General features: G+C 55.8%; 1 long non-coding RNA gene across 2 annotated transcripts; it reads left to right on the top strand.

Moving 5' to 3' along the window:
- Positions 1-230: 230 nt before the first annotated feature.
- Positions 231-8,985, top strand: LOC144216880 (uncharacterized). 2 transcript variants are annotated; one of them, XR_013330786.1, is made up of 6 exons: positions 231-2,348; positions 2,540-2,658; positions 3,628-3,792; positions 4,299-4,355; positions 5,221-5,437; positions 8,301-8,985. It is a non-coding gene; the product is annotated as an uncharacterized LOC144216880 (long non-coding RNA). The 2 variants fall into 2 exon arrangements; XR_013330785.1 differs by having other exon boundaries at positions 231-2,658.
- The last annotated feature ends 1,798 nt before the right edge of the window (positions 8,986-10,783 follow it).

The following is a 10,783-nucleotide window of genomic DNA, read 5'->3' on the forward strand; positions in this document are numbered from 1 at the left end:
GTTGGATGACAGCAAGGTAAAACCATCAGGCAAATCCTTTCTAAAAGACCCTTCAAAAGGCCAATGATATGAAATGAGAGGAAGCCAAGGCCACTGTAGCGTGAAAGAGACCTGATACCCATGTGCCACGTGGGAAACTTTATGAGACCCTTGTGAAAATAAACCAAACAGCCAACAAACAAAATCGATGGAAGACAGGTTGAGGTAGTGGNGTGTAGAAAGTCCTCAGAGCAGGTGCACGTGGAGCAGTGGAGGATAGAAGTGCCGTGGGCTTCATAATTGGTCTTCAAACATCTCAGCAGGAACAAATGTTTACAGAGCAGGATAAAACAAGTATGTCAACATGTTAAAATTGTCCAACAAGACAGGCCTACGGTGAGGCCAGGGGGTGCCCTATGCACAACACTAAGGCGGACAGCACTCACAGGGTCCACCCTGACCCTGCCCACCCGGGGAGTGAGCGTTGCCTCCCACGGGCACCGAAAGCAGCTTACCGGCCCTGCCCCAGTCCTGGCCCTGCAGTGGGATCAGGGGAGCAGGGAAATGGGTGCTCATATGGTATTCTTTCCCGTTTTTCTGCATGTTGGGAAAAGGTGAAGCAATGCCAAAGTCCATCCGTGGACAAATGCAATGGAATATGATTTAGCCATAAAAAAGGATGACGTACTGATGCATACTGTAAGTGGGTGGGCCTCAGAAGCACTATGTGCAGTGCTAGAAGCCAGACACAAACTGCTACGTGCTGTATGTTTCCTTTTACGTGGTGTATACAGAAAGCAGTTTCAAAGTTACCAGGGGATTGGAGGAGGAGGCAGAAATGGGGAGTGATTTTTTAATGGGAATGGGGTGTTTTCATAGGGCGCTGAAACATTTTTTTTCTTTAAATATTTTAATGTTTTGAGAGACAGAGTGCGAGTGGGGAAGGGACTCAGAGAGAGAGAAAGACACAGAATCCAAAGTAGTCACCAGGCTCTGAGCTGTCAGCACAGAGCCTGACATGGGGCTCAAACCCACAAGCCGTGAGATCATGACCGGAGCTGAAGTTGGCTGCTTAGCCGACAGAGCCGCCCGGGCACCCCTGAGAAGCTTTGACAGTAGAGCGGGCTGGTGGTCACATAACGTGGTAAGCTCACTGAATACCACTGAATGGTACACTTCAATGGTTAATCACAGGTCATGTGAATTTCCTCAGAAAATTCAACCACAGCAAAGCGTTGAGGAAGCAGTGGTCAGAACGCAGGTATACGATTGATGCCTTTGCAAAAGAAATTAAAAGCGTACGTGCATGTGTCCCAAGGAAGATTTCTTGGAATGCTGGCATGGGGTAAGGGGGCCAAAGCAGGGACAGGGGTCGGATGATGTGGGCCAGCATTGGCTGTCACCCGGCCGTGGCGCATTCAACGCCCCCTCTTGAACCTGAACTCCCACTATCCAGTAGGCTCTAGGTTTGCCCAGGCCCCGCTGCAGCTCTGAGCCTTTGCTCTCCATCGGGAGACCCGGCCATGGGCAGGCTGCCCAGAGCAGCGGGGGCTCCCCTCCCAACCCCCCATGCACAGGGGCCCAGGTGGGAACACACTAGCACCTTTCCTGACCTGACCCCAGGAGCAGGGCTCCTCATGGGTGACCCGGTGGGGCCCAGGGTCCCGTAGGTAATGCCGATCCGGCTGGGAGGTGTGGCTGATGAAGCCAGAGGGGCTCCGGCCAGAGTGGCAGTGCCCCCTGGCTCTCCTGGGGTCCCAGGGGCCATGTTGGATGTGACTCGAACATCAAGGAGGAGAGTTACGTATGCATTTGTGTTCCGGTGGTAAGATAAAAACAACAGAACCGCCGACATTTACTGAGCACTTACTACGTGCCAATTGCTGGGTTAAACCTGGTGTGCGTCCTCCCCCGCAGTCTTCCCGATGGCCCTGTGCTGTGTCAGCTCTTCTGGGTCACTACTGCCCGAAGGAGAGGGAGAGTCAGCCAGGTGAGGTTAGCTGCCCAAGGCAAACCCGACGGGCAAGTGGAGGGGCCAGGACTCAAACCCGCGACGTCCGATCCCGGGCCCAAGCAGTACATGGTCGGAGACCCCGAATCCACCCACGCAGTGAAGGGACAGCAAGGGATGGTCTGTTGAACACCTATCCTGTGCTGCCCCCACTAAGCTCAGAATCCTGATGTGCTTGAAGAAGGATTGCAAATGGCCCCATGCAGCAGGCCTTCTGGGCTCCGGACCATTTTACAGGGGTGGGATGGAGGCTCAGAGGAGTAACGGTGCCCGGACATCACACAGCCAGTAGGCAAGCGAGGCGGGCTTCAGGCAAGCTCTCCTCGAAGTTGCATTGCGGACTCCTTGCTTCCCGAAGGTGAGTGTGCCTGTGAGGGTCTTGATTCTGGGCCTCCCCTTCCATTTGCTTCTCTGAGGAGCACTTCCGCCTCGTGAGAAGACAGGACAGGGCTGTGTCTGCCTCGGGACACACACGGGCGGGCCTCCTTGGTAACCGGACGGGGACATCGGGACCCCGGCTGCCATGATGTCTCGTTTCCGGAAGAGCAGTGGCCTGGCTTTGAAGCCCCATGGAGGATGAGGGGGATGGATGGAAGTTTCCAGAAAGTGGGGGCACCCACAGCCAGGAGCATAAACGGTTCCCCGAGGACCCCAGGGGAAGGACACAGGTAAGGACAGAGTCCTGTGGCTGCCTCCACCACACAGGGAAGGGCCGGGACAGGGCGAGGAGATGGGAAGCCCCAGCCCCGCGGTTTCGAGTGTCTCTCGTGTTTCGAGTGTGTGTTTGGCCCCGTCGTCCCTCAAGGGGCCCTGGTGTGGGGGCCACCTCGCCTGTGTGCTCAGTGGGCGATCCAGAGATAGAGGCCTGCACCGCCCCAACCCCAGGCCTCCAGACACCCCTGGCCACTCCAGCTCCCCAGGTGTGAACCACTCACTTCCTCCACTGCTCAGACGGAGCAAAACTGGCTAAGTCTGGTTTAGACTAGTTCCTGTCAGCCTCTGCACACCTCCTCGCCTCGCCCGCCTGCTCTAGGCATGGGGGGGCTGCTGCCTGTGCCCCTGGGGGTGAAACCCCTTTCTGGGGCCGGGTGCCGATGTCACCGGGTCGTGGGGGCAGTGCTCAGCGTTCCTGGCCCTGGGCTGGAGGGAATTCGCCAAGGGAGGCAACAGAGAGAGCAGAAGCCCCAGGGCCGAGTTAGCGGCACCCACCTGCAGCCAGTAGGAGCCACTTCCTTCTCTGCGTAGAACGGGCTGGGGCTTGCCGGGGGGGTGCACCTGTCGCCTTCTGATGGATTTCTAAAGGGAAAGCGGCGGTCCTGTGACCCCCCTCTAGGCTTTGGGGTCCAAACCACTTCACAGGGATCAAGCACTTACTTGGGATCCAAGGTGTGAGAGTATGAGAGTGGAGCAGAGGGCCTTGAATGGGGCCTGGCCTGTGAGGGAATTTAGACGGCTTTCGGGAGATGGGAGGGGAGGGGAGGGGAGGGGCAGGTCCCAGTGCTGGGAGGGGGAGGGCACATTCAAGGGAGGCCCCCCCCCCGCCTGGATGTGCCCTTCATCCTCCCCACGTGTGCACTGTGTCCTCTATCACGTGCCTGCCATATGCCAGATCCTGAATTTGGCCGCTCTCCTCACAGCCTGGAAGGGAGACAGCCAGGAAAACAAACAGTCCGGATGGACGTGTGTGCAACATAGATGACCGTACTACTGGAGGGGCTAGGGTGAATCCTGCCCTGGGGCCAAGGGAAGGCTTCACAGAAGAGAAGACATCCAAGCAGGTTCCTAAAAGATCCGCCAGGCAGGTAGGAAGGGGAAAAGCCTTACAGGCAGAGGAACCAGCAAGTGCAAAGGCCCTGGGGCAGCAGAGTGGGTGTGTAGTGTGCCTGACAAACAGTCTGGAGGGTCAGCCATGTCCATGGGGCAGGTGGAAGGAGATAATGCTGAAAAGGTGGGCCAGCACGGGCCAGCCTTGAATGCCATGTGAAGGAAGGAAGCTAGGGTCTCGCAGCCATAGTCGGTCATGGATGGTTAGATGGTCAGAGGGACCGTCTACAGTTTGAATGTGTCCAAACTACCCTGCCTAGACTCTCCCTCCCGGGCATTCCGCTCTGTGCTGCTGACTGTGGTGTCCTGCGCCCAAGCCAGGACTGTGTCCCCACTGAGACGGAGGGGGTTGGGGGTGTCCCTCACGACAGGCAGCCTGCGGCGGGAGAGGCGTGGAGCAGAGCCTGTCCCAGAGTAGGGGCGGCGCGGCTCGGGAGGGGCCCAGCCTGCCCTCACCTCGGTTCTCTTCACTCCTCCACCCCAGCCCTGAACCAGTGAGTTCTTTCCAAGGGGATTCATTGTGTCTGCTCAGACCCGCCAGGTGCGTCCTGTCCCTGTGTCCCCGCCCTCCCTTGTCGCTGCCGTGCAGCCCGCTGGCCCAGCGCCCGAGCACCTTGTTATCTCCCACCGCGTGCTGTCACCTCTCATTACAAAACCTGCAGAAATTCTCCGAATCGGCTCACCAGTTATCACGCTCGCCACCACAGCCTGCATGAGCCTCTCGGCCTGAGCCACAAGGCACCCACAGCGCCCCAGCGGCTTCGGCTCTGCGCCCCGCGGGGGGCCCTTCCCCTCCGCTGCCCCAGCCCGCCCTGGGCTCCCCACGCTTCCCTTTCTCTCCTTCTTCGGCTTGTTTTTTTCAAAACTGAAATAACGCAGAGCAAGGCCTGAGGGTGACAGACGGGAGCCACCGAGGCGGGCCCAGCTAGGGGACGGGTCGGGCAGGCCCAGGGCGCTCCGTGTGGAGGGAGCCTGGGCTGGGGGTGGGGGCAAAGTGGGGGGCTGCTGCCCGAATCAACCCGTTCTCCCCACGGCGTCCCTTCTGGCTTCCAGGAAGGGCCCGCAGCCAAGGGGCCTCTCGGGGAGAGCAGGGAGTGGGGTGCGTGGGGGGTGTGTGAGGGTGTAGAGCGCGTGTGCGCCCCAGACAGACAGAAACCCAGCACAAGGCAGAGAAGAACTATGTGAGAGAGAAAATGGGGCCCTCGGTCTCGATTTTCCTTGCTTTCCTTCTCTGACTTCCCCGTCCCAGCGACGGTCACAAGGACAGCTTTATAGTAGCTGCGCAGGAAATGTGTGTTGAGCAGATAACGTAAGCGGCATCCGACAGTCTACTTCTTAGGAGTATATTGGGCTCAGCAAGCAGGTTAGGGAGATTCAGGGACCCCTCTCTGCTTCTTCCCCCCAAGGTCTGACCAGGGACCCCTGAACCTGCCTGCTAGAGGCCAGGTGAGCCTTGGCATCACGGGCCCCCACTTGAGCACAGGAAGTGAACGACGTGGTTCCTCATGGACACCCACAGCCCTTAGGGTGGCCCTTCCCTCCTGCCCTGATCCAGCCATACCTGCCAGACTCGCCACTCGGATTTGCGGACACTCAGCAAGCTCCCTCCAGCTCACGGTGAAGGTGAGAGGACCTCATTCTCCATGAGCAGGTGGGGGAGGAAAGGAGGGGACTTCTTTCTTCTGCCACTTCATCTTTTGAAGCCCGAGTGCTCTTTCTTCAGTTTGGATCACTCCTTTTTTAAGGGAAATGAATAGCCTTCAATGAGTGCTCATCACCTAGCTGAGCTACGATAATAGCAGTAACCGTACGGAACTTGTGAAAGTTCACAAGTCACTTTCACATCCAGGATCGTACAGAAGACTGGGAAGAGAGAGGGGACAATTTTGAAGCTTTCTGTCCTCCAAGTGAAGTTCCCTCTCCCTACCTATCTGCTCTCATCCTGGAGGCAGAGTACCCAGAGCTGGACTAGGAAATTCTTCTTCTTTTTTTGTTTTTAAGTTTTATTTATTTATTTGGATACAGACAGAGAACACGCACAAGCAGGGGAGGGGCAGAGAGAGGTGGGGAGGGAATCCCAAGCAAGGTCTGCACTGTCAGCGCGGAGCTTGATGCGGGGCTCCAACTCATGAACCACGAGATCATGACCTGAGCCAAAATCATGAGTTGGATGCTTAACCAACTGAGCCACCCAGGCGCCCTTGGAAATTCTTGACTCACTTAGGGTGAAAGCAATTTCTGAGAAAATGGGATGTTTCCTCCTAAGCCCAACACAAAACACGTGGGATTCAGGAATACCCTGTTTCCTTAATAATTTGGCCTTAGCAACTATCCTCTGGCACGCAGTAATTGGCAACGATGTCCCCGACAAATGACCCACTGACAGATAAAGCAAAGCAGCGGCCACCAGTGTGTCGTAAAAGAGGTAACAGCTACAAACCGCTACCATAATGTAAAATATAAAATATTCTTCAAGTCCTACAAAATGGAAGTAAATGTTGACTTCACATCGTGAGTGCAAAACGGGGCTCCCATTTGCCTTAAAATCTGAAGATAGACAACAAAACGGCCACCTCTGCTGTATCATAACTTCAGTCTAAACTCTTATCCTCTCTTTAAGAAGCATTAATTAAACTTCTATTTAAGAAACGTTTTAAAAAATCGTGTTGCAGTTTGGAAGTGTAATTAGGCAGGATAACATCTGAGGGAAAAAACGACTGGAAAAAAAGTTGGAGCAAGCATCCCCCCCCACCCTTTAAAGACATATTCCTGCAGCAAATAGGACCTTTCTGTTCCATCCTGCTTGCCTTTTGAAGTGGCATCGAGGGCACTTGTGGGAGAAACAGGCCCTGATCTGTACCAGGCTGTGACCTTGGGTAGGGGCCGCCACCACCTTCTTTTTCCAGGGTGGAATTCGGGCTGCCAAGAGAGACAGTAACCGGCCCGAGGCTCCCCTACATCACTCTGGAGCCACCATCTTTCAACGAAGCCTTTCTGACACTGGTAGAAAGAGTGCAATGAACAGCATGGGGCCGACAGGATTGGACAGGGTGTTAAGTAGTAGCAACCAGAATGGAAGCTGTTGAGAGAAAGACCAGCTGAGTCTTTGACCTCTTGATGGGCAGAGAGATTGGGGGCAGGATGAGGCAGACGCCCAGGGTCCGGGGTGGGCACCAAACTGCACCTCCCCCTGGTGGCCTCCGTGCTTGGCCACTCATCTCCCGTCTTTTTGTTTCAGCCCTCTTGACCCGGGGTGGGTCTGGAAAGCTCTGTGGCCTAGGAGAGGGAATGTGTGTCCCTAAGAGCCTGCTCTGGTGCTCTCTTTCTCTCTTTCTTTTTATGTTTTATTCATTTTTTGAGAGAGAGAGAGAGAGACAGGGTGAGCAGGGGAGGGACAGAGAGAGAGAGGGAGACACAGAATCTGAAGCAGGCTCCAGGCTCTGAGCTGTCATCACACAGCCCGACGCGGGGCTCAAACCCACAAACCACGAGATCACGACCTGAGCCGAAGTCGGACGCTCAGCTGACTGAGCCACCCAGGCACCCCTCTGGTGTTCTGTCTATACAGGGCGAAGAGTGTGTCTGTGACACATTGTGAAGAAGTACAGGCTGTGCGTGTGGAGTCCTTCATGCCGCACAGGGCACGTAGTAGGGGCTTCACACACACCAGTGGGGCCACTGCTAAGATGGAGGGCTGGGAGCCCCGGGTCAGCCTGACTCTCCAGCCATCAGAGAACCAAGTGGCTAAACTCCTGCTTCATGGTTTACAAACTGTGTTTCCCTGGCCCGGCCACTTTCCTTGGGCCTCAGTTTCCTTTCCTATATCGTAGAGGTGTTATTTACTCAGCGAGCTGGTGTTTGGATGCAGGGCTGTTTGGTACGACCCTGCTTCCAGAAGCCAAAGGAAGAAAGTCCTGAGAGTGTCAGGGTGGGCTGGGGGGCAGGTGACAGCAGTCTCTGGGTCCCTTCCCCCTGGCCACACAGGCATTCGCTGATGTCCTGCTCTCCAAGCCCAGCTGATAGGCCCATCCCAACTTTGGCTCTCCTGCCCTTGAGAAAGTCAAATAATTCAACCTGCACGGAAACCTAGGCTTCCTCAGGGTCGTCCGGTGGTAAGCATGGTGGAGCCCGGTTAGTACTTGCACGGGACTGTCTTCCAGGGCCGTTAAAAATGTAGACTCCGTGTTCTTGCTCTCAGTGGTGAAGTGGCCTTCATCCGGGTCTTCAGAAGACCCTCCACCCAGCCTTCCTTGCCGCTCTTTCCTTCCTCCTCATTCTTTTCCGCATCTTATATGCAAATGTCAAAGAGGGCCCATCTCCCATCCTTTCCCTCCCTGCCCTTTGTGTCTCCAGATCCTTAAATCACATGCTACCCCAGCCAGTTTAGCATAAGAAATTAGATTAATTTCCATGCTCCAACTCCAGATGTAAATGCCTTTATTAATAATTTAAAGCACATTTATTTATGCGGTTTGATATTTTTCAGGTTCAGGGAAGCAATTAAGTTTTGCTCAAGTTGTGGATCAGCGGACAGCATGTTCCTCGCCCTCTGCCCCTCCAGAGCAGATGGGGAGGGGGGCGACAGTCACGGGGGCCAAGGCCTGGCCGGCGCCTCCCTCCCCGCCCCTCCCGCCAGCCCCCTGCCTCTGTGAGACCTGGGCTTTTGAAATTGAAGAGAACACATCAGTTTGCTCGGAAGGCCAATCCCTTCCTCAGAACTGCCCTGGGTTATCACACTTGAAGACCTTCAGAGGCCCCAGCCACCAAAATTTCCCTCCACCAGTTCCTGGGTAGCTGACAGCACTGAGAAGCCAGTTTCCACGTTTACCTCCAACGGCAAGGTCTCATCCGTGAAGGGCTTGGGGCGGGGGGAGCAGAGCCTGACCGCTTGGGAGCTGGAGAGTGGGGATGACGTGCCCACCCTCGTTCACCTTGGCTTGCTTACCCACACACTGAGCAGGTGGCATTTACCTTCGTGGGGCCGCTACGGAGACTGGACAGCAAGATAACATGGGCCAGAGAGCGCGTCGGATCTGCCCACCGGCTCCGTCGGGCGGCCTCGCCCAACCCTCCTCAGGACTCCATTTGTGCTGTGCCCCATGCCCTTCTGTCTCATCCCCATGCCTCAACCCCGCCCACGCTGCGTAACAAACATATTTTCCATTCGCGTATTGCTTGGTGCTGCGAGCCTGGCGTCATTTTATTGTCGGTAACAATATTTTATTGTATTTTTAAATGCTTATTTATTTATTTTTGAGAGAGGGAGAGACAGAGAGCGAGCAGGGAAGAGGCGAAGAGAGAGAGGGAGACGGAATCCCAAGCAGGCCCTTAGCACAGAGCCCGACATGGGGCTCGAACTCAAGAACCGTGAGATCAGTGACCTGAGCCTAAACGGAGAGTCAGATGCTTAACCGACAGAGCCCCCTGGGCGCCCCTGTGGGTAACAATATTTTAAACAGAGATGGAAGGTGAGTCCCCAGGAGACGTAACTTCTCGGAGACAGATTGGGATGCAGGAGAATTCTCAGTATCCCTGGCTATCCCGAGCCCTGGCTGCCGGGGACTGTGTGAGATTCTGTGGGTGGGGCTGGGGCACGCTGTGAGGACCCGGGCACATCTCGCCGGTCTGGGCCTTGGATTCCAACATCAGGTCTTCCTCACCCACGTGCTTCCACAGAGTGGAGCCCGGCACAGCCCTCAACTTCGCTCTCTGCATCCCCCCCTGCGATGCGTCATCCACCCTTGCTGATCTCACCTTGGGATTTCATATCTCTGGGATGTGCCCCCTTCTCTTCCTCTCACTGTCACCCCTGCTCTAAAGCATCACCATCTCCTGGGGGCACCTGCACTGGCCTCTGGACAGGTCTTGCTGCTGCTACCTCTCACCCAGCCAAGCCGTACTCCTACCTGCCTGCGGGGCCACCTTCACAAACTTGAAGGCCCCTCCGCTCCACTCAGTCCCATGTAAGAGCCCCAGGCTCCTCACTGCCTCGGGATCAAGGCCAAATGCTTTTTGTTATATATAAATGTTTGTTCATTTTTGAGAGAGAACGACAGGGGAAGGGGCAGAGAAAGAGGGGGACGGAGGATCCAAAGCAGGCTCTGCACCAACAGCTGTGATCCTGATGCAAGGTTTGAACCTCAGATCGTGACCTGAGCCGAAGTTAGACGCTCAACTGAATGAGCCACCGAGACGCCCCCTCAAGTGCTCCATCACATCCATAAGTCACCCCACGGGGTGGAGCCCACCGCAATACGGGCACCCCTGTTTCTGCTTCACAGCTGTGTCAGCCGCAGTGCCCTTTCCCTGGTTTCTAGAACTTACCGTGCACCTTCCTCTTGGTTGTTCCTTCCTCTGTGTCCTTTCCTCCCCACCCCTCCACCCTGTTGAACGCCAGATCATTGTTCCTGCCTCAGCGACACCCTGAAAAAATAAGTTCTCCCCCTTTCTAAGTTTTCCTGTCGCCCCTTCCTGGGCTTTCATAGTCTCCGTCGTGGTGTGTGACCTTATAATTACACGTGCTTCGTCATTGCCCATGTCTTCAGCTGCGCGCAAACTCCATGAGGTCGAGCGTCTTACCTGCCTCGCTCTCCGCTGTATGCGCAGCACCTCACGTGGTAAATGGCACACGTGGTAAATGGCACACGGTCAGCACTTAATGCTTGCATGTAACTATAGAGAGAGCGAGGAATAGATGCGTGGGTGAAAAGAGGCATTTGGATTAAATTCTAGGGCCACTTCCGGCTGGGAGACTCTGGTCTGAGATCAGTTTAGCGAGCAGCCTGCCCCATGAACGGATCGGAGAGCCTCTTCTGAGCACCTTCTCGAGAGATTGTGCTATTTGCTGGGCTCATCTCTGGAGCTCCTCAGTTGTCTGTGCTCCCAGCCATCGCCGTAGCAGTGTGCCGGGGCTGGGGGGTGCGGGGGGAGGCTGGGCTGTCCCAGGTCAGGGGACTGGGGCATGGGGTC

This window comes from Crocuta crocuta, unplaced genomic scaffold (assembly GCF_008692635.1).
Source record: "Crocuta crocuta isolate KB4526 unplaced genomic scaffold, BGI_CrCroc_1.0 scaffold130, whole genome shotgun sequence".
Lineage (NCBI taxonomy): Eukaryota > Metazoa > Chordata > Mammalia > Carnivora > Hyaenidae > Crocuta > Crocuta crocuta.